The following is a 12,890-nucleotide window of genomic DNA, read 5'->3' on the forward strand; positions in this document are numbered from 1 at the left end:
TCACTGATATGAGGAATTCTTAATCTCAGGAAACAAACTGAGGGTTGCTGGAGTGGTGGGGGTTGGGAGGAATGGGGTGGCTGGGTGACAGACATTGGGGAGGGTATGTGCTAGGGTGAGCGCTGTGAATTGTGCAAGACTGTTGAATCACAGATCTGTACTTCCGAAACAAATAATGCAGTATATGTTAAGAAAAAAAAAAGAAGCAGATAGCAGGAGGGGAAGAATGAAGGGGAGAAAGTCGGAGGGGGAGACGAACCCTGAGAGACCATGGACTCTGAAAATCAATCTGAGGGTTCTAGAGGGGAGGGGGTTGGGGGGATGGGTTAGGCTGGTGATGGGTATTAAAGAGGGCACATTCTGCGTGGAGCACTGGATGTTACGCACAAACAATGAATCATGGAACACTGCATCAAATCTAATGATGTAATGTATGGTTATTAACATAACAATAAAACATTTTAAAAAAAAGAATAAGCATTCCATGCTGAACCTGTTCCCCATCTCTGCAGTCTCCTTACTATTGATTTGGGTGTCCTTTCTGTAGGACAGACAAAACATGCAATTATCCCAATGAGTAGGAAAGTAATTAACTGGGTGAGAAATATGCCCAGAGTCCGTTTTATCCCAAGCAATCAATTAGTTAAGAGTAACCAGGCAAAAGATAAGCAGCCTTCTAAAATGTCTAATAAAGTAAAAACAGCAGGGACAACCCCCCTTATAACATAATAGGCATAAATACAATGACAATAAAGCCATGCTGAGATACCCCAGCTTAGATAATGGAAAGAGTGGCCTTACAAAGACAAACTCTGGGACCACCTTCCAATTCTACTAGGAATTGGAATTTCTGAGGAATAAAGGAGACTCCTGTCTCTAATTCCTGTCCCTGGTAAAAAATATTATACTCTTAAATGAATGAACTTCTTTCCAGAGAGAAAACATGAAACAACATGAAGAAAAAGGTCAAGTGGTCAGGGCTTGTATAACAATGTGAATAATCAAGTTCTCAATACTGTGTTTAAGAGCATGAATTTTCTAATTTATTTTCTCAAATCTGCTATCCATTCACTTATTTGTTCATTCACCCATTTACCAAACAGGCATTGAACACTTTTTAGGTGTAAAGACCAATTCTAAGCAATTTCAAGCCAGCATTTAAAAAGTAAAAAACTTGGGGAGGGGAAAATTTTGGTTTTGAATTCTGGTTCTGACATAAACTCTTTGTGTGGGACAGACCCAGGTTTTGGGGACTGAAGTTTATATAATTTATAGAGTCCAGTATAAGAAAAAACATATAAAATTAGGACTACAGGCCCATGCAAGCGAGAAGCCTTGAGGCTGAAGCTTCATCGAATTTATAGAAATCTACCTCTCTAGCTAGATGTGATTTTATTCATTAGTTTCCTCAATCCAAGTTCCTCATCCAAGCCTCACAGGTAGCTTGGATCTGTGTAAGTGATTGCATCTAGGGCATGGAAAACATGCAACTCTGTCAAATCTGGAGCTAATAAAAAAAAAAATCTGGATCTGCATGTTTATTGTCTATGTTTTGTCAGTTTGCTCACCCAGAGACATCCTTGGCATCATCTGCAAAAGCAGGCTACTGGGTGGCCACCCGTTACAGGGGCTAGGCTCGCTCAAAATAGGTTACCAAAAATATAGGACATTCAATTGCATTTGAATTTAAGATAAACAATGACAATTTTTTAGTGTAAGCATGTCCCATACAATATTTGGGTGTCTTGAATTTGTTTTTTGCTACATCTTGCAGCTAACTAAGAAAGCTTATGTTCCATGCTCGGCTCAGGTGCTTAACTGGCCGTATTATGTGACCTTAAAGCAAATTATTTGAGACTCTTTCCTTCTGTTAAATGGGGCAAAAATCTTGCTGACAGTATTGTTGTGATGGTCAAACGAAACCATAAATATATGTAAAGTGTTTTGCACAGTGCCTGGCACCAGGGGGGCTCGGTAAAATGGCAACTAGCGGTGTTACCAGAGAGAGCAAGCTGCAGAGTTCGCTGCTAGGCTTCACACAACCCACAGCAGGCCATAGTTGCTCCCTTTATTTTTTCCTCCTAGAAAAGTACAGGTAGTCTAGCTGATTTCTGAGAAGCCCAGACAAATGCTGGAATGCCCAAGTAAGTTTAAACAACATAGTGCCCTCTGGGAAGGCATCTGGCCTTAGGTAGTCTTTTCTGCTCAGTTAATTGGATTCACTGAACTCTCTTTCACAATGACAAAAAGCAAATGTTTGGAATAGAAACCTTTCCTGAGTCTAGTAGAACACCAACATTTCTAATAAACATTTTGATCAAACATTTCATCACATAGATCGTATTTGCCAACAAAGAAGCTTCTGCACCTATGTGCACTGGTTTTCTCTTTCCTAAAATATTTGCTTGGCATTTTCTGGACATGGGTTGAGGACACCAAAAATGAAATCTTTTTCCTTTCTTTTTTCTTTCTTTAACCATAAACTGTAGGACTCACTTTCATTGTTCAACGATTTTTTTTTCTCAATGTTTTATTTAGTTAAGGCTAATGGTACATGGTGAGGAATACTTCACTCTGGGTGAATGAAACCTTTCACTATGTTCTTTGGTTAATTTCCTTATGTTCAAGCTAGGAACAGCTTGAAACTGAGGATCTTTCTCCTTCTTCCCATCTTTAGCCCAAGTTGTGCATCTGTATTTGCCCTCTTTAATGGTTTCTTTCTTGATTTTCTTATTTATTCAACAAAACTGCTTTCCAGATAATGTTTTAACCCCAGGAATACAAAGAGAAATAACTTTCAACCTCCTTTCTCGAGGTGCACAAAGCTTAGAAGAAAAGACAAACAAAGGAGTTTGTCCACAATATAATTAAAAATTCAGTCGTGGAAATATGTCCTACATATCAATGAAGTACAGAAAAAAAAGTATCTAAATGTGCCAGGGGATGGGATAAGGTCAGAAGGGATGAGGACAAAGGAGGTAATGATGAAGACAAGTTTTAGGGAGTAGTTACAGGTTCATTAAGAGTGTACAAACAGCAATTAATTACCAAGAGGGAAAATCACATACATCAGAGAAAGTAGACATAGCTTGGTGAATCTGAAGATAGATATGAGTGGAAAAGGTATATATATGACTACAAAAATAGGCTGCACATGGATTTTTAAAAGACTTTCATGTCATTCTGGGGAGTTTATGTTCTACTCTGTAGGAAATTAGGAATTTAGGGCAAGATTTGTGTTATAGAATATCAGTCTACCATTAGGTTCTATGGAGGTTGAAGTGGCAGAGAAAGATGGGGAAGGGAAAACAATTATAAAGCTATTAAAATAATAAAAACAGGAGATGATGAGGGTCTGAGCCAAGGTAGACAGTGAGAATGCAGAGTAGAGGATGGATTTAAATGTTATGCAGGAAGCAGAGTGAAAAAAAATTGGAGACAGGGAAGCCGTGGTTGATTCCTGGATTTCTACATCTCTGTGTGAGTCTTAAAGAGAAATTGGATTCACACAAACATGCAAACACATACACAACACACCAAAGATAATATGCCTCTCAAAATATGTTATACGTATACATTGCACTAAAAATTCCTAAGCAAAATGCAACATTAAATGTCTTTAACCATTTATGAATCTGTTATTAATATTTAATTATTATGCTATTAATAGAACATGAGGCTAGAAAGCCACATGGCAATTTTCAGAAAATCTGAGATTACAGATTTTACACGCTACAAGAAAGTTGCCAAGGTCTATTTCTTGAGAAGAAGCTGTTCATATATGAAATTGTAGTCTAGCCATTACTCTAAGTATAAGTGGAACTTAATATTTTTCCATTTCTTTTCATTATGATGTTATTGTTTTATTAATTATTAAATATATGCAAAATTATATTTATAATATATTGAATCATAAAGAATAATACTAAAATGAAGATCCATATATTCTACCCAATTCTAGAAATGGAATATGACGTACTTTGATCTTCTGGTGTGCTCCTCAGTGATGACATCAACTTCCCTTCACATACCCCATCCTTAGGTGACTACAAATTTGATTGTTTGGAATTAATTATCTCCTTACCTTTTTTTCTGGTTTAACCAATTATCTTCATATTCTTAATTAATAGTTATCATTTTACCTATAAAATAATTCTACATATATACTGTTAGTGATTTTTATCTTTTGCCAAACAATATATTCTTGTGATTCAACCACGTTGATGTGCTTATCCTTTGACACTGATGTAGAGGATTTGTTATGAACATATTTTGATTTGTTTATCCATTCACCTGCAGATTGGCCTTTTATGGATATTCCTGCTTTGAACACTCTTGAGTGTGTCTTCTTATGCATATGGTACATTAAAATCATCAGCTCTCATTTGCTTAGGATTCCGTTACATCTTTTTCTACCGCTTACTTTCAAAGATGTGAAAGTCCTTATATTTTGGGGATATCTCTTGTTAACTGTACATTGTATAATGATTCTCAATCCATGTATTTATAAACTTTTATATATATTTATTTGTATATTTTCTATCAAGTACAAGTTTAACTACAAGAGAAAAATAAAAACTGTCAAATAGAATTGGAAAGCTGCTGCTGTGAGGATGAAATATCATCCTACATTTAGGAGAAAAAAAATGAAACTCGATTAATATGACATTTATACTCAGCAACAAGTAAGGAACACTAGGAAGGAAAAGAGTATAAACAGAGGTAGTTCATAAGGAAATTGTAGCATGTGACTTAAAAAGCAGTGGTTCCTGGAAGAAATTAGAGCTCTGTCTGGAGGAAGAAGGAAGAGAGGTGGTATAAAACGACCTTTGCTTATTGGGAAAAGGCTTGATAGTGAAGACTATTCTAGTTCTGGAAGACTGCCTGAGGAATGCACGTATCCTGAGGAAGAGAATGTGACAATAGACACGTGGTTGTACACCAGGCTAGGTTGAGTGAAATGTACCATAACCATGAGTGAACAGCACCTCAGGTCCTGAACCTGGGCTGACTGGGACTAATTTGTGAGTTAGAAGTATGTCTTTGATAGCACCACCATTCTTCTTCCTTGGATGAGGTCCCTTCTTAGGGTCCTCATGTTGTCTGCCAACTACATAGAACCTTCACATCCCTGCCACCTAGCTGCACACCCTTCCATCAAACAGACATTTCCATTTTCCCATTCCCATGGCAAACTTGCACAACATCCAACACCAGAAATTCTCAGTCAGTGTACCCTTAAATTTTTACCAAATTTAAAATTTATTCTTGTAAATAAACTGCTTTTCCTTTCACTTATGAAAGATAGAACAATTTGTTGAATAGTCTGGGAAAGGTCTAGAAAGCAAGGGAGCAAGAGATAAGCACTGTACTATGAGGTCAAGCTAACATCATGGAAAGGCAGAATGTTTACCAGGTCGTATGAAAATTTAGCCTCTTTATTATGCAATAGAGATTAGTGTAGACAGTGAACAGTTTCCAGAAAACAGAAGCATGGTACTAAAAGGGTGACAGCTGAGACACTACTAAATTCAGAAGTTCATATGCTTGGGGTGCCTGAGTGGCTCAGTTGTTAAGCATCTGCCTTTGGCCCGGGTCATGATCCCAGGCTCCTGGGATCGAGTCCCCCATCGGGCTCCCTGCTCAATGGGAAGCCTGCTTCTCCCTCTCCCACTCCCCCTGCTTGTGTTCCCTCTCTCACTGTCTCTCTCTGTCAAATAAATAAATAAATAATCTTAAAAAAAAAAAGAAGTTCATATGCTTCTGGTGCATTGAAAGTAACAGAGTGAGAGTGAACAGGAAATTTCTGAGGTCTTCATGAAAACTTGAAATGACACACAGCCCATTTCAGTTGTTTCAAAAACAGAGACCATTGCCAGTGTCCTATTGCCAGTGTCTGTAGCTTGTTGCTCCAGAAGATGCTTCATGAGTTTGTGTTGGCCTGTTTGACCAACCTTGGCCCAGAGACTGCTGAGGAGTCAAAGGCACTGATCCCAAGCCTGGAAGGGTGGTTTGAAGAGCAGGAGCTCCAGCAGATTCTTGATGATATCCAGATCAAGTGTAGCTTTAGATATTAATCTCCAAATATCCCTCTGCTGCTGAGGGACCTACATCCCCAGCCCAGCATGACTGTCCCAGGGTCTGGGCCTGACTTACACAGAAATTCTGTTGCAGAAGACACTTGGTCTCCCTTTGGATAGAACAACCCAGCTTAGTCTTGGTTTAAGTTGCTATTTCAAACTTGACTATTGGACCGTGATAATCTGACCTCGCCTCTGGGAAGGGTAAAATGGGGTGATGTACCATATACGCTGCCTTGTTGACTACCTCATACCACCACTTTGGCCCCTGTATTATTTTCAATTTTTAAAAAGATTTTATTGGCAAAATTATAATAATCATGGACACTTCTATTGATAATTGTGGACACTTTTATAGAGATGCAGTCTTATACTATGATAGTGATTATATATGAACATTAAAGTTTTTTAATCTACCCCGAATTCCAGCATTTGTTAGTATGTTGCAAATACCAAATGTCTGAGGATCTCAGCAGTAGATTTCAGCTCTGTCCAGGTAGTGACCGTGTCCAGCTTGGTGAGCAAAGGCTCATGGGTAATACCAAGGCAATATCAGCCGAATGAATGAATGCTTTCCCCTGCCTTGTTTTCTACTAGGGACAATTTGATATATTTATTTGCATTAACTCATTTAGGCTGATAAAAGGTGAGAGTGTTTAGCTAGGAGTTAAATATTTAACAGAAATTCAAAGCCTTATCACAAAGAATTCTATTCAGATGATGAGGAATTTCAGACAAAGGTGTCAGGCTACTGGGAAACTAGGAACAAGGATAATATGTGAATTCAGCTACTTCCTAAATCACAAGAATCAAAGACGTGAGATTAGAAGGGAAAATATGTGGCAACAACTCTTTATTTTATCAATTTCTTAAATAAACACTAACACATTCTAAAGACAAACACCACACCTCGATGGGAGGACACTGACAATAAATATGAAAAAATAAGAAAGTCATGTAGTATGTTAGAATGTGTTAAATGCTGTGGAAAAAATATGAAGACCAAAAAAAGGGGGTTCAAGAGAGCAGAACAGAGGAAAATTAAAAATTCATTCATTCAATTTATTCATTCATTCACTCACTTAACCACTCAGCTAGCAGTTCTCAAGCATCGACTCCCTGCTTAGTCTAGTTAACATACATGAACAACAGGCACAGCCAAGGCTGTTTGTAGATTCTCTAATAAAAACGGGTAGAGAGTGCTATGGGGACTTTCAATAATAGCTAGCAATTCAGGGAAGGCTTCAGAGATAAACACTATGTGCATTAGATCTTAAGAACTGGGTAAGATTTAATCAGTTGAGAGGAGAGAAAGGACATTCCAGCAACAAAAACAACTAATGCAACATCATGGAGATAGAAAAGAGGATAGCAATTCAGGGAAAGGGAAAAATTTTGTTGTAGTGAAAGAGAAAGTTACAAGACAGAAAGCTAACAAGTGGGCGTGTGGTGGAGTCCAGTAGGGGTGGAGGAGTAGCTTTGCAGCAGATGAATTTGGAAAGGAATCCTTCTAGCCAACATGCATTAAGAGTTTCTACATACACGAATGCATTTGTATGCTGTCCTGTATTTTGATCATTCGAAACAGCAGGCTTAAAAGTACTGTGGAACAAAGTAGTATACTTTTGTGTTTACCATGGGTGTGCTTGGCTTTAACTAGACCCAGAATACAAAAATCCAAACTTACAAAACAGATAAAATAGGATGTGATTATTCTGTGAACAAAGGGATTCTTAACTTTATAAAAGGATTTACGTTCTTTGTTCTCAAGTACAGAAGTAGTGCCTGAGCTTGCCAACTCCCTGGATGTTAGGAGTCTCCCATAATGGAGCTATTCCTGACACTCTGACCCTTCAGCGGAAATATTTTTTTCCTGCTTTGTTTTTTAAAGTTTATATATATATATATATGTATATATACATATATATATATATATAACCAATTTTATAGAAGACATGAATTTGTATTCTCTATATTTAATAAACATGTGTTTATCACCCAGCCACCCTGGGTGATAGACATTTGGGAAGGTATGTGCTATGGTTAGCATTGTGAATCCTGTAAGACTGTTGAATCACAGACCTATACCTCTGAAACAAATAATACATTATATGTTAAAAAAAAAGAAGAAGAAGAAGATAGTAGGAAGGGAAAACTGAAGTGGGGGAAATCGGAGGGGGAGATGAACCATGAGAGACTATGGACTTGAGAAACAAACTGAGGGTTCTAGAGGGGAGGGGGGTGGGGGGATGGGTTAGCCTGGTGATGGGTATCAAAGAGAGCACGGACTGCATGGAGCACTGTGTGTTATACAGAAACAATGAATCATGGAACTCTACATCAAAAACTAATGATGTAATGTATGGTAATTAACATAACATAAAAAAAAATGTGTTTAGCTCCCAATCCTCCCCTCTCTTACCTATAAACAAACTGAAGGGCATAAAAGGAAAGGAATCACTCAAAGTAGCCTTCATGGGGTCAGATCAGAACATCCTGGAGCTGGGATGGCAGAAGTGCCAAATAAAGTAGCCTTCATGGGGTCAGATCAGAACATCCTGGAGCTGGGATGGCAGAAGTGCCAAATAAAGCTGATGGTGGAGGTGAGGGCCCCTGAATTTGTAGGAGACACCATGGGGCCATTGGCACCAAGATTCCTGGTAATGATGGGGATTTGAGGTACAGGAAACAGGAGGAAACAAATGAGATAATCAAAATCTCATAAGGAACATCTGTATCTGGAAGATAAGCTTACCAAATTCCTTAATACAGTGATGTTCCATGGGAATATCGTGTCGCCAGTCAGTGTTTTGTCAGTTGTTATTCCTAAATATTTCAACTTTTAGAGAACTGTTGTATATGTTTATTTTTTAATTTAAAGACAACACAAACAGGTGGGGGGGGATGAGAAAAATGGGTGAAATGGAGAGGGAGATACAGGGTTCCGGTTATGGAATGAATAAGCCGTGGAAATAAAAGGCACAGCACGAAGAATACAGTCAGTGATATTGTAATAGCATTGCATAGCGACAGATGGTAGCTGCACAGTATAATGTATAAACATGCTGAATCACTGTGTTGTACACTTGAAACTAGCATATCGTTGTGTGTCAACTATATCCAAATTAACAAATTTATAAATAAATTAATATATATAATATACATAACAAATTAATAAATAAGTTATAAATAAATAAAAATAACACAAGCAAAAGATTTGGGAATGACTTCTTCCAGGTATGTTTACTGCCACACGTCTTCAAAATACTAGTCTTAAAATGACTTAATTTGTTAAAGCCTCAGTTTAATGTTTTAGGTGATAGAGAGCCATAATTTAAAAGTAATATTTAAATATACTAATAAGGGTTCGTATACACAAACCATTTACCATACTGACCAAATATCTGTTTTTCCAAAACACTAAAATATGTGTGTATGAGTATGCATCTTCAATATCTAAAGGTTACATACTTAATGGTAAATGACAGAATATTTGCCCCTTAATACCAGAACAAAAGACAAGGATGTCTTTTCTTTCTTCTTCTTTTTTTAATGAGGTATTTTATTTTATTTTATTTTTAATTTAAATTCAATTAATTAACATACAGTGTATTATTAGTTTCAGAGGTAGAGTTCAGTGATTCATCATTTGCATAGAATACCCAGTGCTCATTACATCATGTGCCCTCCTTAATGTCCATCACCCAGTTACTCCATCCCCCATCCACCTCTCCTCCAGCAACCCTGAGTTTGTTACCTACGATTAAGAGTCTCTTATGGTTTGTCTCCCTCTCTGGTTTTGTCTTATTTTATTTGTCTACATAGAAAATACTAAGAAATATTGAAAAAAAGAAAACGCTGTGAGAAAAATAAGTGCATTTAACAAGGTTGCAGAATAAAAAGTCAATATAGGAAAAGTGTATTTCTACATATTAACAACAAACAATTGGAAAATTAAGTTAAAACTAAGGCCAAAAAAAATTTAACAATGTTTGGAGGAGGCACCCGGCCATGGGTGACGTGTTCCAGGGTCCAGGGAGTGAGGGCGGCCAGTCGGCTCCAGGGCCATGAAGCCCTTGGGAGGAGAGGGAGCAATCTTTTTGGAAGCTGCTCCTTGGAGCAGGCCCAACAGGATGGCATCTAATATTTTTGGACCCACTGAAGAGCCTCAGAACATACTGAAAAGGACCAATCCTTCAGAGGGGAAAGGAAGTAGTATCTTTGATGAATCAATGCCTGTGCAGACTCAGTGTCTGAACCCACCTGGTGGGAAGACCAGTGGTATTTGGGGTTCCCCAGTCTCTGCCACTTCACCTTTGGCACACCCAAACAAACCCAAGGACCACGTGTTCTTGTGTGAAGGAGAAGACCCCAAATTGGCCCTTAAAGCTGCAAGGAGCACCTTGTCCAGAGAAAAGCCAGGTGACAGGGTGGCCCTGGAGAAGTGGGCTGGGCCCAGCAGCCTGTGCCCATGCCCACGGGTGACAGCCATGAGCCCAGGTTGGACCCGCGGTCTGCCTCTTACAACAAAGTCCTGAGCCTATCTGGAGGCTGCTGCTTCCCCTGTAGCCAGACAAGACTCCAGAGAGGTAGGATTTCAAATAGAGTTTCTTTTAGCCCAAAGGAGGGGAGATGGTCTGTTGTGTATCTGAAGCTGCTGCTCAGGCTCCATTGGCATCACAGAGCCGTGGAGCACCCCACCTTCCTGACCGCTGCCAAGAGATATGTCCCGGTGGGGACAAAATGTGACTTCCTGGTGCATACTCCTTTATAACTGCAGATGTGACAGGACTCTATGAGGGGCTCGAGGGCAGGTGGTACAAGGCCACGGTGCGACCTGGTGACTCGGGGTTGCCTATGGCCTCATTGCACCAGCGCTCTGCTGGCTGACCTGGGGTCCAAGGATCACTAAGTAACAGAGTTTACAGCCTTGGCAAGAAAATAAAAAACAACCTTGTCTATTGCTGTCGTATAGAGGAGCAAGGCTATAAGCCAAACACTAATGGCGGGGAGTGAGAGTCTCCGGCTGATCCCTGGGATGCTCACACCACACTGTTTACTGTGGCCTGGTTTCTGACCCCGAGACTGCAGCTGCTGGCCCCCAGCAGCTCCTTTCCAGTCAGCCCCATGTGCGTTGCTCTGTACTCTTCTTGAGACACCTCAGTTGCTTGTCCTCAACAACTGTTTTTTTGTTTTGTTTTGTTTTGTTTTGTTTGCAGATTTTATTTATTTATTTGACAGAGAACATGAGAGAGAGCACACATGAGAGCGGGGAGGGGCAGAGGGAGAAGCAGACTCCCCGCCAAGCAGGGAGCCCAATGTGGGACTCCATCCCAGGACACCAGGATCATGACCTGACCCGAAGGCAGATGCTTAACCAGCTGAGCCACCCAGGTGCTGTGTCCTCAACAGCTGTTAACAAAAACCAAAAAGTTGTTTTCAGTCTCAGCTTTACAGAAAGATTTTGTGCCCTCATGCCCTGAGGTACTCTATTTCTGGCATCTAAAAGCTTGGCCAGATCTTACTAGCATTCTCTGCCTTTCGTTTCCAGGCTGATTTTGCTGGGAATGATTCCTCTTTTCTTTTTTTTTTTTTTTAAGATTTTATTTATTTACTTATAAATAAATAAAATCTTCCCACCAGAGAGAGAGAGAGAGAGAGAGAGCAGGAACACAAGCAGGTGGAGTGGGAGAGGGAGAAGCAGGCTTCCCGCCGAGCAGGGAGCCTGATGTGGGGCTCGATCCCAGGATGCTGGGATCACGACCTGAGCCGAAGGCAGACGCTTAACGACTGAGCCACCCAGGCACCCCTGATTCCTCTTTTCTCATCAGCCTACAGTCTAAGCCTTTGCCCATCACCAATGATGTGGACAGCTCCTTTCACAAGTCACAGTTCTTCCTGTTTAGAAGGCCCCCTGACTTCTAAAACTCTGTCCACATGCATCCAGATAAAAGGGGTTATTTAAATCCTTTATCTATCTTACTTTATTCCCATTGATGGTGGGAAGAAGAGATGCTCCAGAACCTTGGGTTCTTAGGTTTGAATCTTTAATAATTAAAGAGCTCTTCTAAAATACCAGCTTTACATAAGTGACTGTTGACTCTGATCTGTTTCTGACACATTTCTAGGATAAAGTCATTTGCTCCGATACAGCAAAGAGGAGGAAAAGTTTGCTTAGCACTCTTTATAAAACTTTGCAGAGCCTCTGGACCATTATTCCCATTGATGGTGGGAAGAAGAGATGCTCCAGAACCTTGGGTTCTTAGGTTTGAATCTTTAATAATTAAAGAGCTCTTCTAAAATACCAGCTTTACATAAGTGACTGTTGACTCTGATCTGTTTCTGACACATTTCTAGGATAAAGTCATTTGCTCCGATACAGCAAAGAGGAGGAAAAGTTTGCTTAGCACTCTTTATAAAACTTTGCAGAGCCTCTGGACCATCTGGAGACGTTGGGCCAGAAGATTGAGTAGTTTGATAAGGAAGTCTCAAATGGCCAATTCCATGATTCTTGCCAGGAAAGATAGTGGGCTGGCCGGAGTCATTTTGCTTTAACCCCTCAGGCAGAGTTTCTCCCAGTTGGCCCCTAAAGGGCTACAGTCTCAATTCTTATACTTCACTCATGTTGGACCAACAGTTAACAGAGGACAGGGTCTGGGTGGGGGTAGCTATTGGTATGAGTGCCTATAAAGCTAATGCCAGGTGCTAAAAATACCTGCATTGTTGTTACAATTTTGAAAAGCAACAGCATTATTTAGTCACAGTCACAGAGGCCTAGACACTTAAGTGCTTGCAGGAGTGAGCTATCTA

At 39.7% G+C, this 12,890-nt stretch overlaps 1 pseudogene; it reads left to right on the top strand.

Moving 5' to 3' along the window:
• Positions 1-10,085: 10,085 nt before the first annotated feature.
• On the top strand, positions 10,086-10,970 carry LOC114204187 (jupiter microtubule associated homolog 2 pseudogene; annotated as a pseudogene).
• Positions 10,971-12,890: the final 1,920 nt, after the last annotated feature.

This window comes from Eumetopias jubatus, unplaced genomic scaffold, assembly GCF_037043125.1.
Source record: "Eumetopias jubatus isolate StellerSeaLion01/CBP00866 unplaced genomic scaffold, mEumJub1_p1.0 scaffold_7, whole genome shotgun sequence".
NCBI classification, from domain to species: domain Eukaryota; kingdom Metazoa; phylum Chordata; class Mammalia; order Carnivora; family Otariidae; genus Eumetopias; species Eumetopias jubatus.